We start from the raw sequence: 14,208 nt of genomic DNA on the forward strand, positions 1-14,208 counted from the left end.
TGGGTGAGTGAGTGTCTGGTCACTTAGGAGCCTGCCTGTCCCTGGGCCTTCTTAGGATCTGACCACATACTCCTTCTCGTGCTTCGTGATGAACCTCCATTACCTCTTTTAGTGCACATCTTCTTTGGGTCGTACAAACTGTATTCCTGACCGTGCTCTGGGTAGTTTAGAATTCTTACATTATTTCTGTGAACTACAGACCCTTGAAAGTGATCGCTGAGACGGCACATGGTGCTCACCGCAGCGGTGTCTTTCTGTGTAGGTCACTCGCATCGTTCGGAGTGCTGCTTCACGAGTGGCTGAAACTTGCATCACAAGTGTCCCTCCAGATCGCCCAGTCGATGGAAGTGTTTTCACCACAGTCTCGCAGCAGATGTTTACTCTCTGCGCACTGGCTTCACAGATGCGTGTAGATGCTCCCCTTGTAGATGGACTCCACCGCTAGTGTGAATCGTGACTGCTTTGTGGCCGTAATTAAAGCTACTAAAAGGAAGGATGGGGGTGATATGGACTGTGTTCAAAGCAGGTGTTCAGTTTTGACAGAGAAGAGCCAATGTTTTATCTTTGCTGAATTTTTGGAAAGCTAGAAATGAAAGGTGAGACCCAGGAGAGAGGGGAGAGGGTGTCCCCCAGGCTTGTTACAGATACTCAGTATCCAGGTGGGTAAACATATGAGACTAAAAAGATAAAGGATTTGGCTAGAGTAGACTTTTTTGATTTTTCAATTGGATGATACTTTGCTGATTGCTATTTTTTTTCCAAGGCCCTCTGCAAGATTTTTTTTTTTTCCTTAAATCTCAAAAAGAATGAGGAATTGTAATCTTCGGAGCATAAAAAATTTTTTTAGTTTATTTTTTAAAAAATGTTTGTTTTTGAGAGAGCGCAAGCAGGAGAGGGGCAGAGAGAGGAGGACAAAGGATCAGAAGTGGGCTCTGCGCTGATAGCAGGGAGCCTGATGGGGGCTTGAACTCAGGAACTGTGAGGTCATGACCTGAACCAAAGTCGGACGCTTAACCAACTGGGCCACCCAGGCGCTCGCAGGTTGTTTCTTAAAAGATAAGTCGGGGCGTCTGGGTGGCTCAGTCAGTTAGGCGTCCGACTTCAGCTCAGGTCACGATCTCGCGGTCCGTGAGTTCGAGCCCCGTGTCGGGCTCTGGGCTGATGGCTCAGAGCCTGGAGCCTGCTTCCGATTCTGTGTCTCCCTCTCTCTCTGCCCCTTCCCCGTTCATGCTCTGTCTCTCTCTGTCTCAAAAATAAATAAAACGTTAAAAAAGAAAAAAAAAATTTACAAAAAAAAAAGATAAGTCAAGTTGGTGTTAGATTGTTACACTCATTCATTTTGCGGATATTTATTGACAGTCTACGTAATGCCGAACATTGTGTTAGATGCTAGAAGTGTATCATTCCACAAGAGATAGATTCCCTGGTTCATGGAAATTTTAAATCTATTAAGTAGACAGATTAAGTGAATAATCTCTTAAGTATGTAGTTATAAATCCTGAAAAGTGCTATAAGGGAAAAGTACCGGATATATAACAGAGGGACCCAACTTCAATAAAGGAATGTCTGAAGATGTTTCATTTCAGTTATGACCCCAGACATGAGAAGAGAAGGATGGAATCAGAAGAACACCCAGGCCAGGGCACCAGGCTGTATAGAGGCCTTGGAATAGGATGACCTTGGAATTCGGGTGCGACTAAAAGAAAATAAGTATATGGAGGTGTGTTGAGCGGGACGAGGTAGAGGTGATGGGAACGGGTTAGATCGTGGTGACCTTGCAGGCTTCAGCGGTAGTGACAGCATCTACGGAGGGCCTCTGCTGTGTCAGGCACTGTTCTGGGTGCTTTACGTGCATTGATCGATCGGCCTCATAGATAAGAGGCTGCGTGCCTTGCCCAACTTTATGAAGTAGTACGGCCAAGATTTGATCTCAGTTTGGTTTCAGGATCCATAATCTTAAACACCGTGTTACATTTTTATGTGGAGAAAAAGGATAAGGCGTTAAAGAATTTTCAAACAGGATAAGTAATAAGTAATATCAGATTTGTTTTGTGTTTTATAAATACATAAATATATATTATGTGTGTGTGTGTGTATATATATATATATATATGCATGTACCTATGTATACGTGTATGTATATATATGATGCAGTGTGGAAGATGGGGTGAAACAGGTCACGAGCGGAAGTGGCGAGACCAGGCAGCACCCTTGGCTCCTGTGGGCGTGTCTGCCCCCTCTGGCTCCACAAATGTAAGTATATCCACAGAGCCAGCCACCGGGAGAAATCTTCCAGTGCACGAATGGGACGGCGAGGGAGTTTCTGAAATGGCTGTGAGTGAGCGAAGAGCAAGACAGTGTGACCTGGCATACCCAGCAGACGTTCGGGGGTGAGGGTTTTGCCTGGTCTCCCGTGCACGTCCTTCGTTTTCCGGGTTTTCCAGAAACATACGAGTAGGTTGACTTGACATAATTTTGTATCACTTGAGCCTGCTTGTTCTGTAGATTAATTTGGAAACTGCTGACATCTGTAGAATAGTCATTTTTGGCCTCCTCTAGAAGCACAGCTCTGCTTCTTTGAAACTCATTTGGATGATTTTGAAGACCACCCTGGGGGAGGTGCCTCACGTCCCCCCATCTCAGAAGTACGTGGCTTCTAAGGAGTTGTCGTTTTACAAGGGCCCGCTTTCTTTAAGAAATTACAGCATCCAGAGAAACAGTGATCCTGACGCTGGGCGGCTAAGGGAAGGGAGGGTCTCCCACCCGAGGCCTTTCTTGGATGTGTAGGGCTTGGACACAGGTCGATGCCGGGCACCAGGATGGGAGGCCCGCGGTGGCTTGCCGGCGGGCTCGGTGGGCTCCGCTGGGCCAGCAGCCGGTGATGGGGAAGAGTGAGGGCAGGGAAAAGAGAAACTGCGAGCGGCACAGAAAAAGTTAAGCAGGGGCTGAGTAACCCCCTTCCCCTGCGGGCTCACCAACAGGAAGTACTTGGTAGAGGTGAGAAACCTTTTGTTAAACGGCAGAATTCAGAATGTTTGACAGTCTTCTGGTTTTTTGTTGTTGTTTTAGTAAATGTTGAGAAATATAAAAGAATCCTTATAAAATGCGTGTTTGGTATAAAAGTAACGTAACGAATTCCTGTGTACTGCCACGAAGTTCGAGATTGCGTGGAGCCTTCCCTCCTGGGTCTGGTTCCCTGTCCTCGCCCCTTAGAGATAACTGCTATCTATCCTGAATATTGGTATAATCCCCTTCCTTTTCTTCATGGTTTTGCCTCAAATATTTGTATCCTTCCACAACATATTGTTTACGTTTGCATGTTTTTGAACTTCACGTAAATGGAATCATGGAGAAAGAATACGTTTCTGCACCTAGTTCTTTTCACTCACCTTTATCCTGAGCTTTAACTGCCATGTGTAGTTCTGCACAATTTCACAGCCTTGTGCGGACATAATACATTTTGCTTCTGTTTTCTGCTGTTGACAGACATTTCGGTTTGTTCCAGTTTTTATTGTTTTTTTTTTGTTTCCGTTTCACTATCGCACACAGTTCTGTGACTGTGCATGTTGTAAAGGTCATTCCTTAAGGGTATACCTAGGAATACAATGTTTGCATTATAGGTATGCATATCTTCTATTTTACTAAATAAAGGCAGTTATTTCCAGATGTATATAAGAGTTCCAGTAATTTCATGTCCTTGCCAACATTTGATAGAGTCAGACATTAAAATGTTTGCCAGTATTGTGAATTTTGAAGTATCTCAGAGAAGTTTTAGTTTGTATTTCTCTGATTATTATGGATGTTGAACACGTTGTAATGCATTTATTGGCTATTGGTTTCTTCTTCTGTGAAGGATTTATGTAAAGCTTTTGCTCATTTTTCAGTTGAATTGTCTTTTCTTTTTGATTTGTAAAAATTCTAGATGATCCTTATTTTAAATAATATATGTTGCAAATACTCGTGGCTTACCTTTTGTGTTCTTTTTTTTTCTTAAATTTATTTTTGAGAGAGAGAGGGAGAGAGACAGGATGCAAGTGGGGGAGGGGCAGAGAGAGATGGAGACACAGAATCCGAAACAGGTTCCAGGCTCTGAGCTGTCCACACAGAGCCCAACGCAGGAGGGCTCGAACTCACGAACTGTGAGATTATGACCTGAGCCAAAGTCGAATGCTTTACCAACTAAGCCACCCCAGGTGCCCCTACCTTTCATGTTCTTTATGGTAGAATTAGTATTTTCTTAATTTTAGTGTAGTTGAATTTATTTGTCTTTATGATTTGAGTTTGTGTTGTTTAAGGCGTGTTTCTTCATGGTTGTAAAAGCAGTCCCCTGTATTTGTTTTAATTTTAAGAGTTTTATAATTTTGGAGCGCCTGGGTGGCTCAGTCGGTTGAGCGTCCGACTTCAGCTCAGGTCATGATCTCACAGTCCGTGACTACAGCTCAGAGCCCGGAGCCTGCTTCGGATTCTGTGTCTCCCTCCCTCTCTGCCCCTCCCCCGCTCACGTTCTGTCTCTCTTTCTCTCAAAAATATATCAACATTAAAAAAAAAAAAAAAAAAAGTTTTATAACTTTGCAAAGTGCCTGGGTGGCTCAGTAGGTTAAGCATCTGACTCTTGATTTGGGCTCAGGTCGTGATCTCACGGTTCACGAGTTCAGGCCCCAAGTCGGGCTCGCACTGCCAGTGCAAATCCTGTTTGGGATTCTCCCTCTCTCTCTCTCCCCTCTCTCTGCTTCTCTCTCTCTCTCAAAATAAGTAACCTTAAAAAAAAGTTTTATAATTTTGCTTTTCATATTTAAGTCTTTAATCACCTGGAATTGGTTTATTGTGTGTGATGTGAGGTAGAGGACCGGTTTTATTTTTGTGTGTGTATAACCAGGCGTCCCAATACCATCTTTTGAGAAATCCAGCCTTTTTTCCACTAATTTGTATTGCCAGGTATGTCAAAAATGAAATTTCCAGAAATGCGCGAATCCACTTCTGGGTTCCGTTTTGTTCCACTGGTCTGTCTGCTCCTGTATCAGTACCTTCCTGTCTAGCTTTTGAATAATTGTTGATATTTGGTGTGGCACTTCCCCACCTAGTCCTTCTTTTTCAAGAATATTTTGATTATTGGCCCTTTGCTCTTCTGTAATGTTTTTAGAAGCAGCCTGTCTTGCTCCACAAACTAACCACTTGGGATTTTAAATGAAATTGCATTAAATTGCATCTGTAGATCCTTTGAGTTCTGGGCTTTCCTTATTCCTCCCTTGCCTACTTGGACAGTCTCTCCAAGCACATTATGAAACACTTCTCCACACTGTTTCCTGCATGCCAAGTTGCAGCCTTCCCTTGAGAGAATATAGAATAGATTTCAAAACCTTTGTCTTCTGTGTTATGTCTTTGAGGTAAACTTTGCTTGAAAATCCAACCATAAGAATTTGGGGCCGCTGTTCAATTTGCTGCCTCCAGAAAGGAAACTCGGGCTCTTTGGGATTTTGCCTTGGCTATGTTTCAGAGCCTAGTTCTGTGGAGTGGGAAGGCTTGCTTGTGTGCCTTAAATGTCTATGGGACAGTGCTGCACGAGCTAATAGGAGCTCATGAATGCTCTTACTATTAGTGATGCCCAAATGCGGGAAGTGTATCTTGGCTTGGAATGAGAGAGGTTCCTGGGAAGTTTTCTTGGCTCTGTTTTCTCCTTAAGATTTATATAGGACGCAACAGTAATTCTTTTGTTGTTGTTGTTGTTGTTGTTGTTGTCTTTCTGACTCCAGGGTAATTTTTAAGGAGAGATTTGTTAACCACAGTATTGCAAGTTTTCTTAAATACACTGGTGTTTTGACCAAATGGGACAGAAGTGCACATTAAATTCATAAAAATTCTTTTCCTTACCTTCTTGGAAGCTTGGAAACTCATTCTCCTTCGCATTTCTTTTGAGTCCTCTAGGCCAGTGTGTGTGTGTGTGTGTGTGTGTGTGTGTGTGTGTGTGTGTGTGTGTGTTTTTAGGGGGAGAAGGGATAGAAGTCTTCCTTCAGGAGATAAAGCTCACCAAGCAGCTGATCAGGCCTTTGTAGGCCTTGAATTTGCTTTGTATTGTGGTGTTTTGTTTTGACACCAGGAACTAGAAGTACAACATTATCTGATCTTCTTAAGGGCCCTTTTGGCACCCAGGGAATTCCTGGATTTCCTGTGTGAATTAACATAAAGCAGGATTTAAAACTCTGCTGTAGCCTACCCCACTACTTATTCAGTCTTCTTTAGGAATTGGACCAGCTCTTCCTTGGATCATTTGCAACTCATCAGGGCCTGTGCTTTACTCAAGACTTTCTGAGTAGACCTGACCCTCTGTCCAGACAAAGGGCAAGGAGGCAGGAGGCAGCCTGAGACTCTGGAAGGAGGGGCTCTGCGGCATCATTAAAGACATTAATAGTCAGCTCAGTCATTATGCTGTGACAGGTGTTGGTATTCTTTATTCAACTGTTAATTTATGTGTGCAATCCATTTTGATTTTAGACCGTGAACATGTTAAATTTTAAAATGCAGTTAGAATACTTCAGAAGCTAGGTTTTCCCCCTGTGCTTCTTCTAAAGAACAGCATTGGACCAAGGAATTCTGGGAACAGAAGATGGGAGGACCTGAGACCCCAGTGGCTGGCAGAAAGAGCCCTGCAGGACTGCTCTTGGGCAGGCAGGCCCCAGAGGAGAATGTGGGCAGGAGGGACTCTCTCTAGTCAGAGACACTTTGGGTTCACTTCTGGATTGTTGTTGAAGTGATTGTGGTCATTTTGTCCATGGAGAAACACACCCATGACCGGCAGGCACGGTGATGGCCAGGCGTTCACCTCTGTTTCGCAGGGGCACTGATCACATCCGCTTCTCGGTTCTGCGCACAAGAGTGAGACGTTGTTTAGCTGGGACTTCTGAGAATTTAAGTCATGGGACTAAATAACACGTAGCCTGACTTCTTTATTGGCAGTCTGGAATTACCTTCCGGAACAACTGAGTAAAAGCATACAGAGCTGTGCTGTCTCCTATAGCTAGAGGGAGCGAGGGAAATACCTTCAAAGCCTTTGGTTGTGGCATCAGAGCCTTTGATCCAGATCATATGTGACAAGAATTTTTAAGTGCTACTCATCAAGCCAATTTTCCTCTTATCTGGGGTTAGTGTTCAACCCCTTATCTCTGCTCTTGCCTTAAGCAGCTAACACTTGCCTCTTTATTTGCTGCCCTATGTGAGTAACTGTTGAAATGATTGCTTGAGTTCCCAGGGGAGAATCCCTACTCTCCTTATTAACACTGTGTGGGGGTGGGGGTGCTCTTAGTAGCCCAGGGCTTCCAGAGCGGCACATTACAGCACCATCCCTGTAGGGAGAACACTGCCACGACAGTGTGTCTTGAGGGGACAACTCTGCTATCTGTGTCCACTCGGAACTCAGGGGTAGAGCGAACTTTACAAACGTCCTGGTTCACCCCATCCCCTGACTACACGGTAGAAAGACAAGCACACAGTGGACTAGACTGCAGAGCCCAGGCCCCCCGAGTCACTGGGCCCCAGGATGTTTCGGGGTGATATAGTGAGTTGTACAACATTTTTTCCATTCTCAGTTCAGCATCAGAAATGCAGATTCTCTATAGCTTAAACTCCTGAAGGGTCTTCTGAACTTTCTTTCTGCTTAAAGAGTTTGTGATCTAAGCCAGTAATTTTCAGTCTGGGGTTTGTGACGCTCCAGTATGTTCCACATTATCATAAGAGAATATTTTTAAAGTTCAGTAATAGAGTTCATTGTAATTAGGTATAATTTTTAACATAAGTATATGTCCTTTGATGTGTTTTAAGAGTGGATTTATGGTGTCACGAACTTAAATAATGGGATGTTGCAAGTCCCCCAAGCTCGACCTTTCCAGTCTGTCCATCGAAACTAATTCTATATTGAAGTGTCCAAGGTAGCCAGCTAAAGATTAGCAGGTACGTTATCTTGGTTTTGTTTTCATTCCTGCTGAAAGGCTTAATGATACTATCTGTTCTCATTCTCTTGCTCATTATCTAAGAGTGGAGAGCTGGGGCTAGGCAGAGAGAAGACTTTATAAGTTGCCTCAATGAGGCAGTTAGGGAACCTAGGTCTCTGCTGTCCTGATGGTTCTGTTTGGGGATTTCAGGGAGAATGCTGACCTCTTTGATCTGTGCTGTCTTCATCCTGTGAACTGGCCCCAAACGCCATTGTCATTCACGATGCCTCACATTCCCATGTTCTCTGGCCTTGTTACGTGCCAGTAGTTTCGGGAGACATGATAGAGGAAGGAGAGAAAGTCAGTTACGGAGACTATTCTTGGAGAGATTTTTTTTTTTTTTATTCAATTAATTAAAATGGTTCGTTAAGTTGAACTTAGCTTTGAGCTTCTAGTCCTTTTCCTAAATGGAAGCAGAATAAAAATAATGCGGTCACTTGTTGAGAACATGTGCCAAGCCCCTATTTAGCTCTTTGATCCTACCCACCACTCTGCCGAGGAGAGGGCTGCCAGAGAACCACCCCGGTTAGCACAGGAGGGGATAGGGTCTCGGGGAGGCTAGTCAGCCTTCCCTCCGACACGTAGCTGGCGGAGGTCTGGAAAGAACTCCGTACGGGAATAGGGATGCAGGCGGAAAAGCCTTATGTGTTGTGTTGCTAGACTGCAGAGGTAGATTCCGGCTCATTGTAGTGTTTCGGTTTGCGGTGAACACAGGTTCATGGGTACAGATGAGAGGCAGCTGTTTGTAGCAGAAGATGTTCGTGGCTGACCTGGGACGTGTGGGTCTCGTTTGGCCACCCAGCCGAGGTTTCTGGCCTTACCAGGGCTTGACCGTGTGCTTGCGACTCCGGGGAGGTGGACGTAGCCAACGCAGAAATACGGCCGGTTCATCTCCGAGGCCCGCGTGAGCATTTGAGCCGTTTCAGATCCTTGTTTCTTCTTAAATACGATTGTACTCTTTTCACTCAGTTCAGCTCAATGCTGCTTTTTATGTCAGAGTTTTAAAATACTTCAGGCATTTGCTACTTCCAGAAATACTGAGTTTGTTTGCATTCTCCTGATTAGGACTTTGTGCTTTCTTTGTGCCTGGGGTGCGGTTACCCTCCAGTCCGCGAAAGGGGCCGTGCCGGGGCCACCCTGCGGGCTGCGGGCCGTTCAGTGTCGCACACCGAATGGTCATAAACACCGGCATTTGCGGACCTGCCGCAGTCTGCCAGCCCCTGTACCGAGTGTGTCCCGCGTATCGGCTCTTCTTAATGTCACGGTCCAGTGGGCGGGGTGCTGTTGTCTTTCTCTGTCTTCACAGCGAAGAAACAGAGGCCCAGAGGGGTTAGGTAACCTGTCTGAGTGGCACAGCCCGTGGCTGCCTTTCTCATTCTGAGTGCTGTGGTTCGGGGGAGGCGCGCCAGACGAGACGGCTGGACAGTCAGTGTTGAACGTTGCTCACCTCCTCTTTCCTTCCTCAGCGGCCCACCCCCATCACTCGTACGTCCAGACGGACACACGCACACATGTTTACCATCTGACCAAGATTCCAAGCCAAGGCCCGAGATGGAAAGTGAATTTTTTCATTCACGTGGAGGGAGCTGTGAGCGCCACCAGCTTCTGCTGACATTGGGATCCTTGTGGGCAGAGAGTGGACCTGGGATCATCGCAGCCACGGGCGGTGATTTCCCCACTGGTGCTTCAGGCCGCAGCCCGGCCGGCTGACCTTTTTTGGCTTTGTTTTCTTAAAGAGTCGTATCGGGACTTCTAATTTGAAAGCATAATCCCAAAGCCACTCGGCATCTGCCTGCAAATAGCCTGTGTGTGCTGAAGCGCTCCCCTCCTGATACTGAGCGCGGGGCCTGCTTTCACTTCTCCAGGCAGACTTCACTACGGCCACCTTCTTCAGTGCGCTTAACACGGGCCCCAGCCGTTCTCACGTCACAGACCGGGAAACATCCGGCCCTTGAGAAATGGAAGTTGTAATTGTAGTGTCCGAGTGTTCAATTGGCCCAGAGTCGGACACCCTTGTTAATTCAAGTTAAGACTCTGCCCCTGGGACGGCGTCAGGCCAAGGCTTGGGCGGCTCATCACGCAAGTGATCCTGGCCCAGTGGTTCTGAGCGAACATCCGCGTGTACATGAGGCAACACTGGGGGACACTTGTTCTCATTTTACATTTGAACATCCCTCGGGACAGGAAATAATTTTCGTTTTTGAGTTACCCTAACAAATTAAGTGGATTGAGGGACTCTTTTGGGGTTGTTTTTTGTTTTTTACTTTAATGCATGAAGTCCCATAGCAGTACTTAATAATCTTGAGGAGTTTAATCCTCATAGCTAATTTCCTGTCTGCTCACGTTTACAAGTTTGAAAACCTTCACTGAGAGATTAGCAAATTTCTTATTTCTAAAATTGAGAATATATAGTTTTTAGGAACATTGATGACTTTTGATTTGCATATTCTTTGGTCAAGTGTAATTCTGATGCGTGTATGGCTGTGATGCATCTCAGTTCAAATCAGTGAGCATTTGGGGCGCCTGGGTGGCTCAGTTGGTTAAGTATCTGACCCTGGGTTTCAGCTCAGGTCACGATCTCACGGTTCTTGGGTTCGAGCCCCGTGTCGGGCACTGGGCTGACAGCAGGGAACCTGCTTGGGATTCTCTCTCTCTCCTTCTGTCTCTCTCTCCCTCTCCCCCTTCTCCACTCATGCTCTCTCCCTCTCTTTCTTTCTCCCTCTCAGAATAAATAAACGTTTAAAAAAACATTAGCGTTTATTGAGCACCTGTTTCATTCCAAACACTGCTAATTATTGCTGAGGATACAGATTTTAGAGGGACCACATCCCTGTTCACATGCAATTTAGAGTCCAATTGGGAAAAGGAAAAGTGGGGAATCCGGTAATAGACTTAAGTTACTATTATCCCAGATTCAGTGACATACGAGCCATAAAAGGGTCACAGCTAAGTAAGAGACAGATGGTATTCATGGAAAGAGGCTCCCTGTCAGCAAAGATAGTGTGTATGGGTGACATATAGACTGGGTGCCCTAAAAGGTGCCTAGGATTACAGCAGACAGAGCTGATGGAATGAACCAGCAGCGGCGCGGGTAGAGGCGTTCCAGGAGCCTGCCCCGAGCCAGAAGGCGGTGCCCACGGGAAGGCCCCCAGTCCCCCTTCTCCGAGGGTAAATGCAGCACGAGAGGGAGCCTGCAAAGGTCCTGGCAGACGGCAGAGCAGCTTTTTCAGGAGCAGGCCCCTGAGGGACACCTCCTTGGAAGTTCTGCTCTCTGCCCCGACTTGGGCCCGCGCAGTGGGGCTCCTTGGCCACAGGCTCGAGCCCGAAGTCGTCTCACGGAGGAGTCTCGACCTTTGTGTTCTCCTCCACTGCAGACGGGTTTGACTTCTTTCGGGAAGTGAAGCAATAGTGGATACGGGCCGGTGTCTCCAGCTTTTTAAAGCTGTTGAATTAATGAAAAGTTTGTTGACTTTCTCGAGTTGTTTCTGGGGTCTCACGTTTGAGTAATAAGGACGCAGAGCTCGTCCGTCGGCGTCCCTCCCTTCGTGCGCCTTCGTGTCAGAGGTGGCTAATGTTCAAGAGTGGGCTTTCTGACGGCACGTGGAGCCTGCAGAGGAAAATGCTTTCCTAGAGCAGCCAAGAACGCCTTCCCTTCGCGTCTCAGACCGACTTGGGGGTTGGTCTCAGACGTTAACTTGGGGGTGGTCAAGGTACCCTCCTGGAGGAGCTTTGCCTCACCTCTTCCTGCTGTCCCGCACATCGGTCCAGGCGAGAAGAAGGCTAGAAGGGTGGGGTGACTGAGGTCGCTGTGACAATGACATTGGTAGTTTGTCTCCAGAACGGGAGTCGGCAGGATTTTGAGGCAGACGAAAGGCGTGCTGCTCAGACGTCTGCGCCATGCCGCGCGAGAGGGAGTCGGCCCTAGAGGGTCTTTCCTGCCGTGCAGTTTGCTCCGGAGATCTGGACCCGTCCAGCTTTCCCGCGCAGGACGCGGCCAGGCCGACGCCCAGCTCTCCTCGGGGTGGGCCTGCTGCCACAGGCGCGGCCTCCCCGAGCAGCTGCGTTCACGGAGGGGCCCCCGGGGAGCGAGCCTCCGTGCACCCTTACGGGCCCCACGCTCGCACCCGCACTCGCGCCCCGGGCCTCCCGGGGGGAGCCCTCGAGGAGACCCACGTACCGCCCGGGAGGAGGGAGCCCTCCGAGCCCGTCGCCCACGCGGCGACCGGGGGATCCGCGAGCCGCCTTCATCGACTACGACCCGAACCTCCGGTGGCCCCCGTCGTGTGCGTTTCCTGAATGCGGTGCGCACCTTCGTACGAGTCACCCGGATCAGCTTCCCGGAGACCCTCGGACCACCGGGCCGCTGCGGTCAGAGTGCCTCGCACACCCGCTCGTCCCTGGACTCCAGGCTGCGTGACCTCCCGCCCGGCCGTAGCTTCCTGGGCATTGAACGCCGAGCCGGGGGCGGCGCGAGCCTGACGGAGCCTGGCGCTTCCCTGTGGGCGCTGGCCGGAAGGACTGGGGGGATGAAGAACAGGTCTGAGGAGGTTCTTCCTCTGCGTGCTGCTGGCACCTGTCTGTCCCACCCTGTGGTCCTCTTCCTTCGCACCGCACGTCTCCAGGTGGGCCGGCTGTCTGACGTCAGGGCGTCTGTGAGGCGTCCGGAGGTGGGCTGCGTCTCCCGGGCCACGGCGGAGCCGTCGTGACGAAGCCCGGGGGGGAATCTGCCGCCCGGAGCTGCCAGACTGGGGCAGGAGGCTCGGCCCCCGCCGGTAGGGGCCGAGTGTCCACACGGCGGCCAGTGGCTTTACCGCTTCCCCGCGCGGCGGCTCCTCCTTGACGCCTGCTCTTCAACCCCAGACGAACGCTGCTCCTCCCTGCCGGCGACCGGCCCCGTCGACTCTTCTCAAAGCCCGCGAGGTCGCGTCCGGCAGGGGTCGCGCCCGCACCCCCTTTCCCGCCGGCCGTCCGCGAAGCCCAGTCCTTGGGCTCGTGTGTCTGTCCGCTAGGGCCGCGCTGACAGAGCAGCCCGGAGCGGGGGGGGCTTAAGCGGTAGAACTTTGTCCTTTCGTGGTTCCGGGGGCTGGAAGTCCACGATCAAGGTGTCAGCGGGGTCGGCTTCTTCTGAGGCCCCCTTTCCTTGGCTGGTAGACGGCCGTCTTCTCCCTGTGTCTTCACACCGTCTTCTCTGTGTGCCCATCTGTTTGCAGATTTCCTCTTCTTGGAAGGGCACCGGTCATACTGCGTCAGGAGCACCCTCATGACCCATGTTAGCTAATCGCCTCTTCAAAGACCCCGTCTCCAAACACAGTCACATTCTGAGGTGCTGGGGGCCAGGGCTTCAGCATGCGATTTGCGGGGAAGGGAGAGACACGTAACTCAGCCCTTAAGGGCCTCGTGGAAGGTGGCTGCCCGCCCCCTCACCCCCCTCCCGGGGTTCTTCATCCACGAGCCGCTGGGACGGGCGCTCGCCACGTGTGTCAGATGGGTAAGACCTGAGCACAGGTTTGGTTTGCGAGCTTGTCTCGATCTCTCTAAGATCTTTGCCTTAGGTTAAATCCAAAATTCAGGCCAAAGAGAGGACATGTTTCACATCTGCGTCTAAGGAGGATGTAAAGCTGTAATTGTGTTTTCGTGCTTCGAAGGGTAATCTTCGCCTCTGTTCTTTTTATTAAACAAATGTGATACGGTGACAGAATTAAATACCCCTTCCCCTCCTTTCTTTGTAATGAGGAAGTCTGTCCTTTATTTTACAATTCGACTTGCAGAAATGGATTGTACTCGATAATTTGCTGTGCGTCCATAAAAACCATAAAATATAAGAAGCAATGTTGCGAGAGTGGCTGTTCTCATTTCCTGGCAGTCATTACATGCTTCCAATACAAAAACATTTTTCTCCTAACTGTCCGTTCTGAGCTCAAAAATGGATCTCCCTCCAGCCCCTGTCATTCAATTATCACCTCGGGAAATGCACAGATATAACTGATGATCCCTTTAAAACGTCCTGCAGCATGCCATCCTCTCTCATCCTTCATCTTTTGTCCTGTTCCTGTCATTAAATGTTACATCGCCAATGTATATTTTATAGGGTGACCCTGGCGGTGTCACTTTGATACTGTGCAGGGATAATAAGATTGCACATATAATGAAAGGCCGATAAATAGAAAAATGTTTACGACACGGAGAATGGTGCTTTTAACAGTTTTATGGCTTTCTCTTTTCCTCT

At 48.5% G+C, this 14,208-nt stretch overlaps 1 protein-coding gene and 1 long non-coding RNA gene across 2 annotated transcripts in view; both read left to right on the top strand.

Annotated features, from left to right (window-relative positions):
* RERE (arginine-glutamic acid dipeptide repeats) overlaps positions 1-14,208 on the top strand; it is a 422,698-nt gene that overhangs the window by 385,023 nt on the left and 23,467 nt on the right.
* Positions 1,302-13,819, top strand: LOC109274053 (uncharacterized). Its single transcript, XR_002083416.2, has 2 exons — positions 1,302-7,941; positions 9,449-13,819. It is a non-coding gene; the product is annotated as an uncharacterized LOC109274053 (long non-coding RNA).

This window comes from Panthera pardus, unplaced genomic scaffold (genome assembly GCF_024362965.1).
Source record: "Panthera pardus isolate Hobbes unplaced genomic scaffold, ASM2436296v1 HiC_scaffold_11, whole genome shotgun sequence".
Taxonomy (NCBI): Eukaryota; Metazoa; Chordata; class Mammalia; order Carnivora; family Felidae; genus Panthera; species Panthera pardus.